This window comes from Leptidea sinapis, chromosome 2 (genome assembly GCF_905404315.1).
Source record: "Leptidea sinapis chromosome 2, ilLepSina1.1, whole genome shotgun sequence".
In the NCBI taxonomy this organism is placed as follows: Eukaryota; Metazoa; Arthropoda; class Insecta; order Lepidoptera; family Pieridae; genus Leptidea; species Leptidea sinapis.
This window is the reverse complement of record NC_066266.1, coordinates 4010244-4026439: the sequence shown is the minus strand read 5'-3', so window position 1 is coordinate 4026439 and position 16196 is coordinate 4010244. Positions and strand designations below refer to the sequence as shown.

The following is a 16196-nucleotide window of genomic DNA, read 5'->3' as shown; positions in this document are numbered from 1 at the left end:
AACATTTTGATTGGATTCAATAATGGGATAATAAATATCAAGTATCAAGCCTTTGGAAATCGAACCCGCACTCATCACGCTCTCCACACGGTCCGGATCTCGTAACACAAAGCGATACGCTCGTAGAGAACTGAGAAACTCGGCGCCGGTGTAAAGGACCCTGCACATTATACGACCATATTAAATTCATTTTTAATATTAATATTTAAGTTTTTGTGCCAGGTGTATATCAACGATAACTATTACTAACGGACGTTCCCAATATACTATCTACAGATAGATATAAATTACTACCTTCTACTGTCAGTAATTAGCTGTCAATAATCTCAAGCTGTGCCAATATAACTGATAAGGCATTCTTATCACCTTATATTGGAACGCGTGAATTGCAATTTCCATACAAACTTCTATCGCTGGTAAGCTATACGTCCTCCCATTGACAGACAGCGTGTACGGATAAGGTGAGTACCGTCGATAAGTTTATTGGGACAGAAAATTTAACGATAGTTACGATGTTTATCTCAAGTAGGCCACAACCAGAGACAGACTAAATACTGGGAACGGCCGTAAGACTGCTATCTGTCTGTCTGTATAAGTCAAACATTACTGATTAAAATATTTAATTCGAATTAATGTATCTACCTGACAAAAACAAAACAAGAAATTCAACGGCCATTTTTTTAAATAAAAATAAGTATTTAACAATAGCTGTCATATACATAACAAATTAGTTTGTAAGGTGCTGTATCCAATATATGAATCGTGTTTAAAGATAATATGCGTTTTATTAAATTGATTAATATCTTAGAAAAAACAGTACTTAACTAATACTTAGTATTATTATATGATTTATAACATGGACTTGGAAGTTTCCTATAAGTTCTTCTCCCTATGTCAAAGAGGATGTAAATACTACGTAACACGAGGCCGGCCTGCCTGGACATAAAATAAAATTTAGTTTGCTTGAAACGTGCAGTCATTTGACATAAGTTTGAAATAGTAGTAATTACCGTATGACGATTGGCGACGAAGTATAATCCGGCTAAGTTTGTAAACGAACAGATTATTTATTTATTTAATTATAATTTTACACTAACATCACAGGGTCAATCTAATGTGCTAGTGTAGTTGTCCATAAAAGTAATTACAATATACAAATAAATATTGAAAAACAATAATATTTTATGAACGATGCGGGACTCGAACCCACGACCTCCGGCGTACCGTGCCGGTGCTCTAACCAACTGAGCTAACCGTTCGAATGACGTCTCGTTATAAATTCTTGTATGCTCTGTTCAACTCTCAGGTTGTGGCTTCATCTACAGGATCTACTTTACAGTTGATAACCTGCTCAACCCCAATATTCGCATATTAGGAAATTGACTTGAGATGTCGCTCTTGTAAATCTTTCTTATGTTTTTAAAGTGATAACCCTCACTTCTAGAATTAAAACACACGGCATGGAACGCCGGAGGTCGTGGGTTCGAGTCGAGAGATTTTTTTGTTTTTCAAATTTTATTTGTGTATTAATCCTAGAAGTGAGGGTTATCACTTTAAAAACATAACAAAATAATTACAATATGTCAAATTGTTATAACGTAGTGGATTTCGGCTATCTCCGTGTTTTAAAAGATTATAGCCGCCATCTGCCAATATGTCAATTACTGCACGTTTCATACAATCGAGGGAATCGCTTTTTTTTATAAGAGTGTCGCTAGGCTGCCTATGTCAAAGCCTCTTTACGAGCTGATGTTGTGCTTCATAACGTTTTCCAAGTGTTGTTGCAATATGTTAGTGTCACTCCCGATGGTAAATAAATACTCTTCCATTTTATTCTATTACCGTTACATTAAATCTATATATATATAAATGAATTGCTGTTCGTTAGTCTCGCTAAAACTCGAGAACGGCTGGACCGATTTGGCTAATTTTGGTCTTGAATTATTTGTGGAAGTCCAGGGAAGGTTTAAAAGGATGAATAAATATGAAAATGTTCGGAATTAAATATAACCAACAATTTTTTTTTCCTTTGATGTGTCCCCTGTCGTCAGATATTTGTTTTGTATGGACATATTTTCTATGAGAGAATTTATTGACGCACGGTTTGACAGTTCTGCTGTAAAACAATTTCAATACAACAACAGGGTTTATATTTTACGAAATAATTCTAGATGTTATGATATTGACAAATTCATAAAAAAACATTATTTTATTTATTATATACAGAACAACGTCTGTCGGGTCAACTAGTAATAAATATATTTAACTACTATTTACATACTACAACAATCTATGCTCTAATCAAATCCAACCAAAAATATTTTATTTCATAGGTTAATCATATTATACTTGAAATATGTATTTTTTTTTAATACAGCTCATTCGGAAGGCAGATTTTCTCAGAGAAGAATGAGCAGGAAACTCTAAGGTTGCTCTTTTCAAAAAAGATTAGGTGTTACAAGTTTTTATTTTTTTATGCAAATTACAAATCATTAGAAAATGATAAAAGAAATCTCAATATCATCAAGACCTATCTCTAGATACCCCACACGTAAGGGTTTGATGAAAAAAAAAATTAAATTCAGTTCTAAGTATGGGGAACCCCAAAAATTTATTGTTTCTTTTTTTCTATTTTTATGTGAAGATCTTAATGCGGTTCACAAAATAATAATAAAACAATCTATTTACCAAGTTTCAACAGTATAGTTCTTAGAGTTTCAGAAAAATGTGACTGTGACATAAGGACGGGCAGACAGACAGACATGACGAATTTATTGCCATTTGGCTACGGAACCCTAAAAAGCACACCGTGCACATAATTTAACACTGTTAATTCGTTTTACAAATACTCTTATATGTTGCTTAAGAAAATATTTCCTTAAAAATATATATATTAAAACAGGCTATAGAAATAGACGATACAAGTGAAAACTTAAAATAGTAAAATAACAAAAAAAAAATTCAATTTATTTCGTTAGTAGTGTTGATTGATTGGCCAGTAATCGAAAAATCGAAAAGAATGAAGGCATATGGAAGCCTTTGTTAGGAAAGGGCAAACAGACGCGAATGTTCTGTCGATTGGCTATAGTTGTAGTCTTAGATTAAGGTTTGGTCTCCGCTGCCCTCAAACTAAATACCGCACTATCACGGACGAGTAAAAATAGAAGGACTCCGCGCCGTGATATTAGCAAGTGAAGCACCGTTATGATAGTGTGTGTGCGGTTGCGGGGGATACTAGTTACACAATTTTTTCGCCCTTAAATAATCATATATGGCCACAAATGCAGTATCGTTTTTACACTTTTTCACAACGCACGACGGCATTTTTAAAATATTTTATTAAGACGCAAACTGATCTGTCACAGATGATGACAATTCTCATAATGGCCGCCTATCGGCCTGTAGTAGTGTAATTGTGTGCGTGGGGCTGTGTATTACACGTTAATCGGCTTGTTTTAGTGCTACACTGTTATGTAAGGTGACACGGAGTCCTTATTTTTTTACTAGTCCATGCGCACTACTTAAGAGCAATAGCTTTTTATTACGGCAAGTATTAGTATTGTGTGGCGTCTTGACACTCAATGGCATCTTTACAATTTTGTTACATACGCTTTTATTTTACATTGAAATTAATAAAATATTAAATACTTACTGATGATTTGTGATCCCAGTGTCGTTCTTATTTCTTGAAGTATTTAGTTTTACAAAGTTTAACTACGCAACCCGGCTTTTTAGTTTGAATGTTCAGTACAGTTTAACAGAACATGTGGCACGTCAAGTTATTAAAATTTGAGAGATGCTTTTGAAAACGTCAAAATGTGACGCATACAAGCATCTAATAGTTGCTGTAATAAAAAAGCCATTGTTCTTTGGAGCGCAGCGGAGACAAATCCTTAATCTTAGTATAGAAACTTGAATACTACATTTCTGACTTTTATTATTTGATGCCAACTCGTCAAAATATAATAATAATAATATTGACACACTTTTTACACAAATTATCTTGCCCCAAGTTAAGCATATATAGCCTATGTTATGGGTTACAAGACAATGATATATTTAATTCAATATACTTACTTAAACATACATATATTCATATAAACATACATAAATACATTTAAATATCCATGGCTCGGAAACAAACATCTATATTCATCATATAAATGCTTGCACCTACCGGGATTCGAACCCGGACTTCTAGCTTAGTAGGTAGAATCGCTAACCACTCGGCTATACAGCCTATATAATAAAAATGAAAAAAATCGACGCGCCACCCGCAAATGTGAACAGGCCATTATGACATTCAATTCATTCGGTTTCGTTCAATGAAATACCATTCACAACTCACAGGTATTTTAACAAGCAAGAAATCGGAATTAGGACAGCTGCTACTATGGGCGGCAAAAAAACGTTCAAAACCGGACTGCTATGTGAATTAATCCTTATTGGGATCGGAGCTGGTTTTATTTCTAAATTTCTAAATCATGTTTTGTAGTGGTCACCTTGTAATTTATAGGTTATACTTTAGTTTTATTGGTAAGGATTCCATTGTTGTTCTGTGAGAGATTAGATGTCTCATTTTGTTTGAATAAAGGGTTAGTTTACTTTGACATGTAATGTGTTAAAAAGAATTTTGTAATTTATATCCGGATATATCCGCCGTCACAATTATATGTCATTGATGGCATTTCAATCAAATATTTTGTGTGTGTGTGATAATTGATAAAAAACTATCAGTTATAAATTTTCTTACCTTATAAATTTGTATCACAATGTATCTCGAATTATTTTATATATACTACCTTTTTTTTCCCGCAACTTCGTCCGTGTGGAACAGTTACTTTGGGCAGCATTTTTATTTCTAATATATAAAATTCTCGTGTCATGGTGTTAAACATTGAACTCCTCCGAAATGGCTTGACCGATTCTCATGAAATTGAGTGCATATTGAGTAGGTCTGAGAATCGGACAACATCTATTTTTCATCCCCCTAAGTGTTAAGGGTGGTCCGCGCCATTTTTTTTTTAATTTTTTGACATTTTTTTTTAATTTGTTTGATTATGAGTCAACATTAAAAATACATACAACTTCAAATTTTCACCCATCTACGATCAACAGTTACTTGTGTATCGCGATTTTAATATCGGCAATACAACGTTTGCTGGGTCCGCTAGTATTATATAATATGCTAACTTTGCAAATAATACAAGTTAAATTTTCAAAAGCTATAGAAAAAAGATTAATTCTTATCAAGTGCCTAAATAAATAGTTCATGGTGTCATCTTTGATAATAACGAACTTCCATACACATTTCCATCCCCTCCATTTATTATTTTTGCAACAAAACGTAACCTATGTCATTTACAAGGCTCTATTCTATCTCTGTCCTAAATTTCATCGAAATCAGTCGAGTGAACTCGTCCGAACATACCAAGATTTACGAACCTTGCGTCACTCGAACGATTGGCTCAGTTGGTAAGAGCGCTCGAACGGAACCCGGGTCGCAAGTTGGAGTCCCACTTCGTTCATATATTTTGGTTATTAATATAATTTGTTTAATTTATCTCCGAAGTGAAGGATATAATTTAAAAATAACAAATATGTTCGTTAAAATGTATATTATACTAGTCCCGACAGACGTTTTCTTGAACACACGTCTTAAACTTGAAAAATCGGTCCAGCCGTAAGGAAGAGCTCACTTATATACATACACATGGGTAGGAGATTTATATAAAGACTGAATTGAATCTAAACCAATATCAAATTCACTGAAACACACAAAAAATTATCAAATTGGTCCAGCCATTTTTTACGTAGTTCAAATTCAAATTCAAAAACTGTTTATTCATGTAGGTCATGGAAATGATACTTATGAATGTCAAAAAAAAAAATATTGTTTCTTATTGAATTTACCACTACTTCGTTAAGGGTTGAGCTAATGAGAAGAAGTAGCAAGAAACTCATCGCCACTCTTTTATGTCAAGATTTATATTTTAGTTATGTTACAAATCATTTCAATTACAATATATGCAAAGTGACGCAACAAAAATACTCAAATGTCAAAAACTGAAAGGTTTACACGAGTAAGTCGAAAAAAAAAAGTAAATTAATACATATAAACACAAGAGTTATTCAGTAGAGTAGGTGCATCAATCCACACATACCGTAAATAAATTATATTATGTGATCACTTCAAATTTGAATCTAAGCCATCCAAGAATCCACTTGAACACACACAAAAAATTCATTCAAATCGGTTCAGCCGTTTAGAAGACTTATTTATTATATAAGTATGTGAGGTTGGCAGTTCTGGTGTAAAAAAACATAATAGAAAAGTGCTGCCACTGTTGTTTATACTTTTGCAAAGCGGCGATTGACTTAATCAAGCCTTCGGCTAACGATCTCATAAAGACATTCAACAAAACAAGAAATAAAACAATCACAGCACTCGAATACAGAAGTCACATATCAAGCCGGTATAATATTTTAAAATCACAACCTTAATAAATAACCTACATTATGCATTCAAAAATAAAGGACTTAAACGAAATAATGGACTGGCGCTCGTCTTGTTCGTAAAACATGAAAACAAAACTTGAATTTATCGCGATGGTTTTCATATTTTTTATTTAAAATGTTGTCCATAAGGTATGTTGTTTAAGTTTAATTTTATGATAGCTATTCTTTGAATATCTATATAATACTAGCTCACCCGACAGATGTTGTTCTGTACATAATAAGTAAAATACTTTTTCATTTCCCATACTCGGAAAGTAATGTTGTTTTGATCTGATTATTGGGTAGAAAATGTTGCTTCCTTCCACAGAGGAAAAACTCATACAAAATATTTCCTACCCAAGGGCCGGAATGAAATTTAAAAATAGAATTGCTGTACGCTGTGTAGAGTTTTAAATAAAAGAAAAACTAATAAAAAGAATGCTGCGGCCATGTGACTTTCTAAACAGCCAGTGTGAACTTCGCACAAACTTCTTTGAGCGGAATAAGCCGCAATAATTACGCCGTGAGTTCCATATTTAAAATTCAAAAAGTCGACATAAATTGTCTTAATTTGACAATTAATTTTAAATAGTAAGTAGTAGTAATAGTACTAATATTATTACATATTATCTATGAATAGTTCAGATAAACAAATAGTTTTATTTTCCTCATATACGAAATGAAAAGTAGAGTGTTTAACACGGGTAAAAAAATCAATTCCTACTCGGACTAAATACCTCGGGAATTGATTCTTTCGACCTTCGGTTAACAATCTACTATTTTTTCCCACCTCGAAACAAGTTCCTGTTACGAGGGAGAAAAGTGGCCGATTCTCTCCCGGCAAGACGACTTTTGACTAAAACAACCCGTATACGCACCACATGAGATATGTAGGACATTGCCACCCGCGATTGTCAATATTCCGCGGGTGATAATGGCCTAATTTCCTCCATAGGTGCGTAATATGCTATTTTTATGAATTTGTCAAAAATATTTCATAACTTCAAGAATTCTTTCGTAAAAATGCTCCCTGTTGTTACAATGAAATTGTTTCACAGCAGAACTGTCAAACTGTGCGTCAATAAATTATCTCATAGAAAATATTATACTCGTATCCATACAATGACTTTCTACACATATAGACAATGCACCTCATACAAAAACAAAGCCGAAATATGACACATGCCACAAATGACACCATAATAAGCTTCGACTGCTATGTCTATACATTTCTGCGTTTACTCCAGTTTCTTTAAATTTTATTGTTCAATAGGCAGCAATGTAAACACTATTTCAGTTTCAGCTGTGTATTTTGAATTTAGAATCCGATATTGACAGTGACATCAGTGGAGTAGGTATTTTTAGGTATCAAGGTATTTTTTTTGTTTTGGAATAGTGTTTTTGAAGTCGGTTGTTTTTGTAAAAAAATATTTTCAGATTTGTAGTGAATCTGAACTACACAAACTAATAATTTGCCTAAATTTGTGAAGATCTACTAAATTTTGCAATGCAGCAATGAACGTAAGCGCATTGCAATTATATAACGGACAGTTTTCTAACTGTCCTGCAATTCTGCCACAGATCGCACCCTCACTGTAAGTCGTTAAGGAGTTCCATTGATCATCATCATATTCGACTACGACAATTACTTGACCAAAACGACGTTACGGTAGGTGACTCAAATATCCGGATAGCATAAAAAAGATTAGGCCTAGTATCATTAATTTGCTCCTAAGAATTGAAGACGGAGTAGTAACGGAATTACTTTGTTATGGATCCCATAAGCAGAAACTAACCAAACTATCACCAAATTACTTTTGAAGTATTATATCCTTTCGATTAAAAAAAGAACCATCGAAATCGGTTGGCGCGATATTGAGTTATTCATAAATTTGTTGCGCACATACATATAGCAAATTTAAGACTAATATGGTTTTCTCGTGGTTGCCATTGTCAGATCTGGAGCAAATGCTATGGGAAGCCACACGGGAATCACCAGCTTTGAAAAAAAAGAATTTTCAAAATCAGTTCACACAGTTGAAAGTTCTGAGGTAACAAACATAAAAAACATACCGACGAATTGAGAACCTCCTCCTTTTTTGAAGTCGGTTAAAAAGAGCGACTCTATTGTTTTCATTTCTGACTGTGTCCTTTCATCTTTCCCATTCTGACAAGCGGGTCTTGTCTGGGGACTTGACAATAATATTGTACCATATTTAATGAAAAAATATTCGTTTTATTAAATTACTTCCGATTTTTGCATATCAATCTGGTAAAAATAAAATAACCTTACCGATGATAAGTAACACCATCTTTGTTTTGAGTCGTTAATGTATTATTTAAGCACTTTTTATAGCACACGACTTTTTTATATGACACACGACTAAGGAGAAAAGTGTGCTTACATTGTCTTTAAGCACACTTTTGCCGTTCCGTTTTCAGACTGCGAATGATATGTCCATATGTATGGAACGTCATTGTATCCATACAAAACAAATATTGGAACTAAAAATAATTATGGGTCTCAAATCGAATTAAAAACTATCCTATCTCTCAAATTGGACTAAACTGCTCCCCATGAAGTAATCCCCATTAAAATCCGTTCATTAGTTTGGGAGTTTACTGAAAATAAATATCAGATTATTGGATTTTTATATATTCAGATATAAAGCAGAAAGACTGCCTTGGAAATGTTATTCCTGATCAACTACAACAGGTACCGACCCCCATCTACTAAACAAAAATTCTAAGACGGAACCAAAACTAAGCCATTAAATTGAACAAGAGTAAAATTTTATTGAATTATATCATCAATTTAAAGAAATCAACATTTAAACTGTTCCATTTCAATATAATCTTATAATGTTATTTATGTACCTAGGTACAATAGCGAATTTGTTAGAAACTATGATAACCTTAATGTAATCACCACGAATAAACATAAACTTGCCTGCTGAGTTTCTTGCGTTCTTCTCTGGTCTGAGCCAGTTATGCGCGAACATTGTTTTCGTGCTTTTTTTAACAGTCATGCAGCCTTAGTAATATTTCGGCTGGTAGACCTTGAGATATGACGAAATTCACTAATCCTTTATAACCTCAAAATGAGGCAACGAAGAATGTTTTTGACATGAAAGCTCCGGAAATTCTTTTCAAAGATAAGCTCTAAAGATCGAAAGGGCCGGGCATAACTATAAAATTGTATAGACTGACCTCTAAAACTATTTTATACTTTAGGAACCTTTGTTGCCCTAAGAATATTATCTTAATCTTTATTATATCTGCAAAAATCACTCTATTTTGCAAAAGGTTACCATATTTTCATGTATAGAACATTGTTAATATATTATAACTTTATAGGCAAACTATCGCCCGCAACTCTATCTATGTTAAGTTTAGTAGGTAACAATTGGATTTTGTTAACAATTTACGTTCGTCAAGTTGAGATATATGCAATATAGAGAAATTTGTAGGATAATAAACAAAAATTGTTATATCCTTTGAATAATAATGCTCACAACGATAGTTTCACTCATAGTTCCTGTCAATATAGAAGTAACATTATAATAAATGTGTGCGTGAGCGTCACCTACTTACATTCGCTAACACGCACACAGACAGCCAAATAATGTTGCAAGTGAATAGACATTTCCCTAAACCAGTAAATTGTAAGAAATACTAGATTATTTGTAATAAAAAAAGAAGAAATAAAATATAAATGAAGGATTTAATTATTGCTGCAACAATTTTTTTAAGTGTAAGTTAAGAAGTTCTTCAGAAGCTTTTTTTTTAAATACGATGAAACGAAAAAGCGAGATGATAGAGGCGCCGTTCCTAGCTATATCCGCGGTTTTCGAGGGTGCAGAGAACGAATTTGGGATCATTTATGAAATCCAAGATGGCCACCGTCCACAATTATAATTTCAACAATATGGATATCGTATCCGAGGTTCTCGAGGGTGCAGAGAACGAATTTGGGATTATTTTGAAATCCAAGATGGCCGGCGCGCTAATTTATGATTTGAGTAATATGGATTTAAGAAAACAAAATGGAGCGTAACCGAAAATCGTGACGATTTGCTATAAAAAATTCTCATACGTCGATTAAGAAGTTTCACTTCAAAAACATACCGACGTATTGAGATCCTCCTCCATTTTTAAAGTCGGTTTAGAAGAGTGGCCGTTAATGTTCTCTCGAGCTCAACTTTTTCCAAGCTATTCAAAGCGCTTAGTTTAAGCCTAATTGAATTAGGATTATTAGACTTTGACTTTGAATACTTATAACATCATGTGGCGTCGTATATTATAGCCTCCTTTCAATATCTACCAATAAACACAAAAAACTATCCCAGCGGAGGAACTCGGGGTATATAGTACTTTCATAGCTGGCAACATATTTTTTTAATGGCGTCTGTTTTGTTTACAATATATTTTGCTGTTTTGACGAATGTATTAGCTTAAATTAAAAGTTATGAAATGGTATTTAGATGTGAAATGTGATCTTCTTATCATAATTTTTATTATAAGACGCTCTGTAACACCCTTTCACTGGACAGTGAATAACTTTTCAATTAAATTTCGCGCACTGATTGTCCTGGAAGTTGACTTAATGACACTGACGCGGCGGGAAACGTATGTGGTCATAAAAGACCACATTGAAACTGCTTCATTTCACTTCGGCCTACTCACGTTCTAAGCGTTATTATTCCAATTCATTTAAAACTTCAAACAATAATTTAATTCTATAAAGGACATAATAGTGAAAAAAAAATTACAAAACAAGATTATTTGTGCTAAACACTGCAGCGTCGTATTTATATTTACTGTATTTTTTTATGGAGTAACCCACGAGATGGACCGATCATCTGGCCAAGATCGCCGTAATAGTTTAGATGAGGGCAGCCCAGGACCGATCATCGTGGAGATCTTTGGAGGAGGGTTTTGTCCAGCAGTAGACGTCTGATATGATGATTATAATATATATGTAGTATGATACAATAAAAATACTCAAACATCAAATACTCAATGTCTTGCACGAGTAAATAGAAAATGAATGGAAAGGCTTTAAAGAACGCCAACGCTTCTGTGATTCCTCTGGTGTTCCAAGAGAATCTGGTGGGTGGTGATCACTTAATATCTGGTGACCCGTACGCTCGTTTGTCAACCTCTTCCATAAAAAAAACCTTTATCAATTTTTATAACCGTTATAAACCCTTGGTTGGCGAGTCCGAGTCGTCTTTGTCCATTTTTTTTTCTGTATGTAATATTTTTTATTTTATTTATGAAAATAAGGTACGAAACGATCAGGAGGTTCAGCTGATAGTAACTGAACGCCCTGCCCATTACAATGCAGTGCCACTCAGGATTCTTGAAAAACTTAAAAATTCTGAGCGGCACTACATTTGCGCTCGTAACCTTGAGACATAAGGTGTTAAGTCACATTTGCCCAATAATTTCACTAGCTACGGCGACCTTCAGACCGAAACACAGTAATGTTTACACATTACTGATTCACGGCAGAAATAGGCGCCGTGGTGGTATATAGATTCAGTATCTGAAATAAAATGATTTGATTGATTTCATAGCATCAAAATCTTAAAATTCCTCTATCATGGCAAAAAAAAAGTTAAAATGTGATCGATACGAGATTCCGAAAGTAATTCCATCTCAATCCGCGCTCTAACAAAGCTTCAATCTAATCTATTGAGATTGATCCCAAGCATTGTGCGGTTTCACAAAAGAAACACCTGGGTTTTTATAAGAATTCCTCGTGCAGGTAAACTTTGATAATACTTCGCGCCGCGGGTGACGCCTTTTAAGTTTAATTCAAAGCAGTTTATTTAATCTATTATTTAAAGTCAAGATAAGAGATTCGTAGATTCGAATGGACATTCTGGTAATATATTGTTGGAATATTAATGTATTCGTTTAAAAGACGAAGGAATCCGGTCGCAATCATTCTGCCATTAAAAGAGATATTGGATTTATATTGAGATAATTTTGAATTGAGTTTTATGTGGTGTTTTATTATATGCATTTTAATTGTAAAAAGAATATGTGTTCGTCTTTATATGATAAAAATTATTATCTTACATAATCCCTAGAACTAATATTTTAAATGTGAATATATGTTTGTTTGTTACGCTTTGACGCCGGAGCTACTGAACCGATTTAGACTAGAGCTTGGGAAAGGACACCATTTTATCTAACTACGCTTTTACTGTGCACAGTGACATAGAAGAGCGCTGCCAGCAGTGAAAACAGAACAGTTTGTATGTGGATTATTTGAAAAGTACCTATCCTAAAAAAATATAAAATGCTACCCACATAAAGTATTCCACGCGGACGAAGTCGCGATTAAAAGCTAGTATACGTGGGTAACACTGAAAATAGTTTAGAACTGGACAGTTAAAACATTGCTAATGAAAACTTTTTTTGAATTTCTATTTTAGAACTCTTTGTTAACCTAATGTAGTATATTGCATTCATTTGCCATTTGTTTTTGTGAATTTGCGTCAAATCTAAAACTCTTGTTACACGTGAAAATGAACCCAACGCGAGAAAATTTTCTGTCAATGATTTATTATGACTTTCATTGTGGGCTTACTCAACAGCAAAGCTATGATAGGCTGCGATTAGAATTTCTTAATGAAGCCCCATCTCGTGCCACTATTTACAATTGGTTTACGAGTTTAAGCGTGGACGTAGCAATCTCAATGATGATCCGCGTGAGGGACGTCCTTTAACAGCGACTACTGAAGATAACATCAGTGCTGTGCGACGCATGATAGAGGAAGATAAGAGAGTGACCTATCAGCAGATACCGGCAAACCTAGGCATTGGTATGAGTCAAGAAAAAAAATTACACGAACATTTAGGCGTCAATAAGCTTTGTACCAGATGGATCCCAATACTTTAACCGACGACCAGAAACACCTTCACATAGACTGGTGTCGCCAAATGTTAGATAAGTTCTTGTGTGAGTTAAAAAAAGGAAAAAAAAACTGATTAAGCATTAAAAGCGAGTGCAGTGGATGTATCAATTAACATGCAATGTTAATAAATAAACTTATTATGCTTGTTCGCTTTATATACATTCAAACAAATAACTTAAATTGATATATTATCAATTTAAATATAAAAGATAAAAAATGCGGGTATGAATATATTTATTCATTCTCATCATCATCATATCAGCCGAAAGACTGCTGGACAAAGGCCTCTCCCAAAGATCGCCACGACGATCGGTCCTGCGCTGCCCTCATCCAACGTATTCCGGTGATCTTGACCAGATCGTCGGTCCATCTTGTGGGGGGGGGCCTACCAACACTGCGTCTTCCGGTACGTGGTGACTTTATTAACTTTTTTAAGATAAAAAGCTGGATGAGGTTCCAGTGGAAGGCTCCTTTGCACAGGATGCCGTCTAGATTATGGGTACCACAACAGCGCCTATTTCTGCCGTGAAGCAGTAATGTGTAAGCATTAATTACTTAACATCTTATGTATCAAGGTGACGAGGTGGCGCAACTGTAGTACCACTCAAAGTTTTTGGGGTTTTTCAAGAATCCTGAGCGGCACTGCATTGTAATGGGCAGGGTGTATCAATTACCATCAGCTGAACGTCCTGCTCGTCTCGTCCCTTATTGGCAAAAAAAGGTTACCTAAGGGCCATGAAGAATAATAAACTCATTGTACTACTAACTAGTTAGTAACTGAATTATAAAATAAGCACTACTAACCAAAAAAAAAACGAAATGGGTGTGAAGAATAAGGCTTTTTTATTTTTAATAATAATAATAAATTTATTACAAAACATAATTACACTGCAGGACATTTTAGGTCGAAATTTATATCATTGAACAAAGGAACCTTTAACAAAATGAGTAATTTCAACATAATGTTTAACAATAATAAAAAATAATTAATACAGACCTAGTGGAATTTAAAAATGAATTTCATTATTAATATTATTTAACTAATACCAATAACAGAAAGTAAATATAGTAACACTTGGAATAGAATCCCCAACCTTTAGTACCGACCGGTGTCAGTTCCCATACATCGTGTTAAGCCAACATGCTTGCTGTCATAATTGAACTACAAGCCCCATTTACTTTCTAAGGCTACGTACACACCAGTGTCAAAAACACCCTGAGCTATCGTGGAGTTTTCTATGTCATTTATCTTTGGACGAGCAAGGCATAGACTTGGTAGAAGGTGAGCACCTGAATAACATCATTAATGCGGCGTGAAATGACGTCCAATTTATTTGCAAGCACTGGTATTAAGAGCCAACGAATAAACAATATTTTATAATTTATTTTTTGCCGTTTATCGAGAAAATGTTCGTTACAGCTGGCATTACTCCCTATACAAACTATTATACCTCTTTGTAATATAAGTATCGATTGCTCGCAATCTATCTTATTTCGTTGGCATACTCGTTTTTATGTTGCATCCCGTTTCACCAATGTAGCTTATGCCGTACTCGCATGGAATTTCGTAGACGCCAAGGCTCTCCAGCACTTCCGAATGGTCCGAAACTAGTCGGTACCGACACCGACAAAAATATAAGTTAAGCCATATTAAAAAATAATTTAATAATGACTCACGAAACTTTTAATAATTTAATAAGTACATAATAAACAAGTACAAACAAAGTGCTTTGGTAGGGCTTGAACGTAATAGGCTACAGCCTATTACGTTCAAGCCTACATGCCAACGAAATTAGATAGATTGCGAGCAATCGATACTTATATAATAAAGAAGTATTATAGTTTGTAAAATTTTAGGGAGTAATCTATGGATGTACCGTACCTACTGAACCAGTTAAAATGTTTATTAAGGGTTAGGCTTAGGTTAAAGACTGCAAGCGAATCTATACTGATATTATAAAGAGATGCTAAACCGACTTTGCAAATTCTAGTATCAATAAAAAGCCACATTATTTGAGAGGCTGGTGTCATAAGCTAGTCGGATTTGCAAAGTAAGTCGAAGAACATCTATTATAATATAATTTTTATTAATTATTGAAACGGATGATAGTGTGTACCCAGCCTTATCAGGTACACACTACGCGCGACTCGTTAACCCAATTACAAATCTAATCCTCGTTTCGGTCCAAATACGATACAGGAATATTATAAGTACTCAAATATTGAGTAAAACATATTTATGTCGATTCAAAATCCTCACTTCGGATTTAGCCTCACAATCTTTACATTTAAATAAAATTGAAGTACTTATGAAACGACTTTAGACGTGAATTTCAGAGGTTATTGTTTTAAACTGTTAGATTAAGGATTGGTCTTCACTGCGCTTTTCAAATTTTGAAATACAAAATATTTCCTTTTTTTGGAAAGGAGGGAATTACATTTACGTATTGAAGACCCCGAAAAGGGGCCCATACGTCGAGCTCGGGTGTAAACACCCCTTACCGACTAAGACCTCCTCTGTGCTGACAGCCCTAAAGGCTTTTTACATCGAAGCCGGGCGGTGTAAAATATTTACTGATGATATGTGATCCCAGTGTCTTTCTTATTTCTTGTATTATTTTACAAAGTTTTATTATGGAACCCGCGGTATTTTAGTTTCATAAATTACCAAAGTTTAACAGAAAATGGAAAACGTCTCATATTGTTCGAGACTGGCTTGAGTACGCTCACTTGGGAGTTGTATTAGTTGCCGCACTTTGCGAATAC

The 16196-nt window shown here is 34.2% G+C and overlaps 1 non-coding gene across 1 annotated transcript; it reads right to left on the bottom strand.

The window, feature by feature from the left end:
* Positions 1–1185: 1185 nt before the first annotated feature.
* On the bottom strand, positions 1186–1259 carry Trnat-ggu (transfer RNA threonine (anticodon GGU)). The gene has a single exon. It is a non-coding gene; the product is annotated as a tRNA-Thr (tRNA).
* Between the last annotated feature and the right edge of the window lie 14937 nt (positions 1260–16196).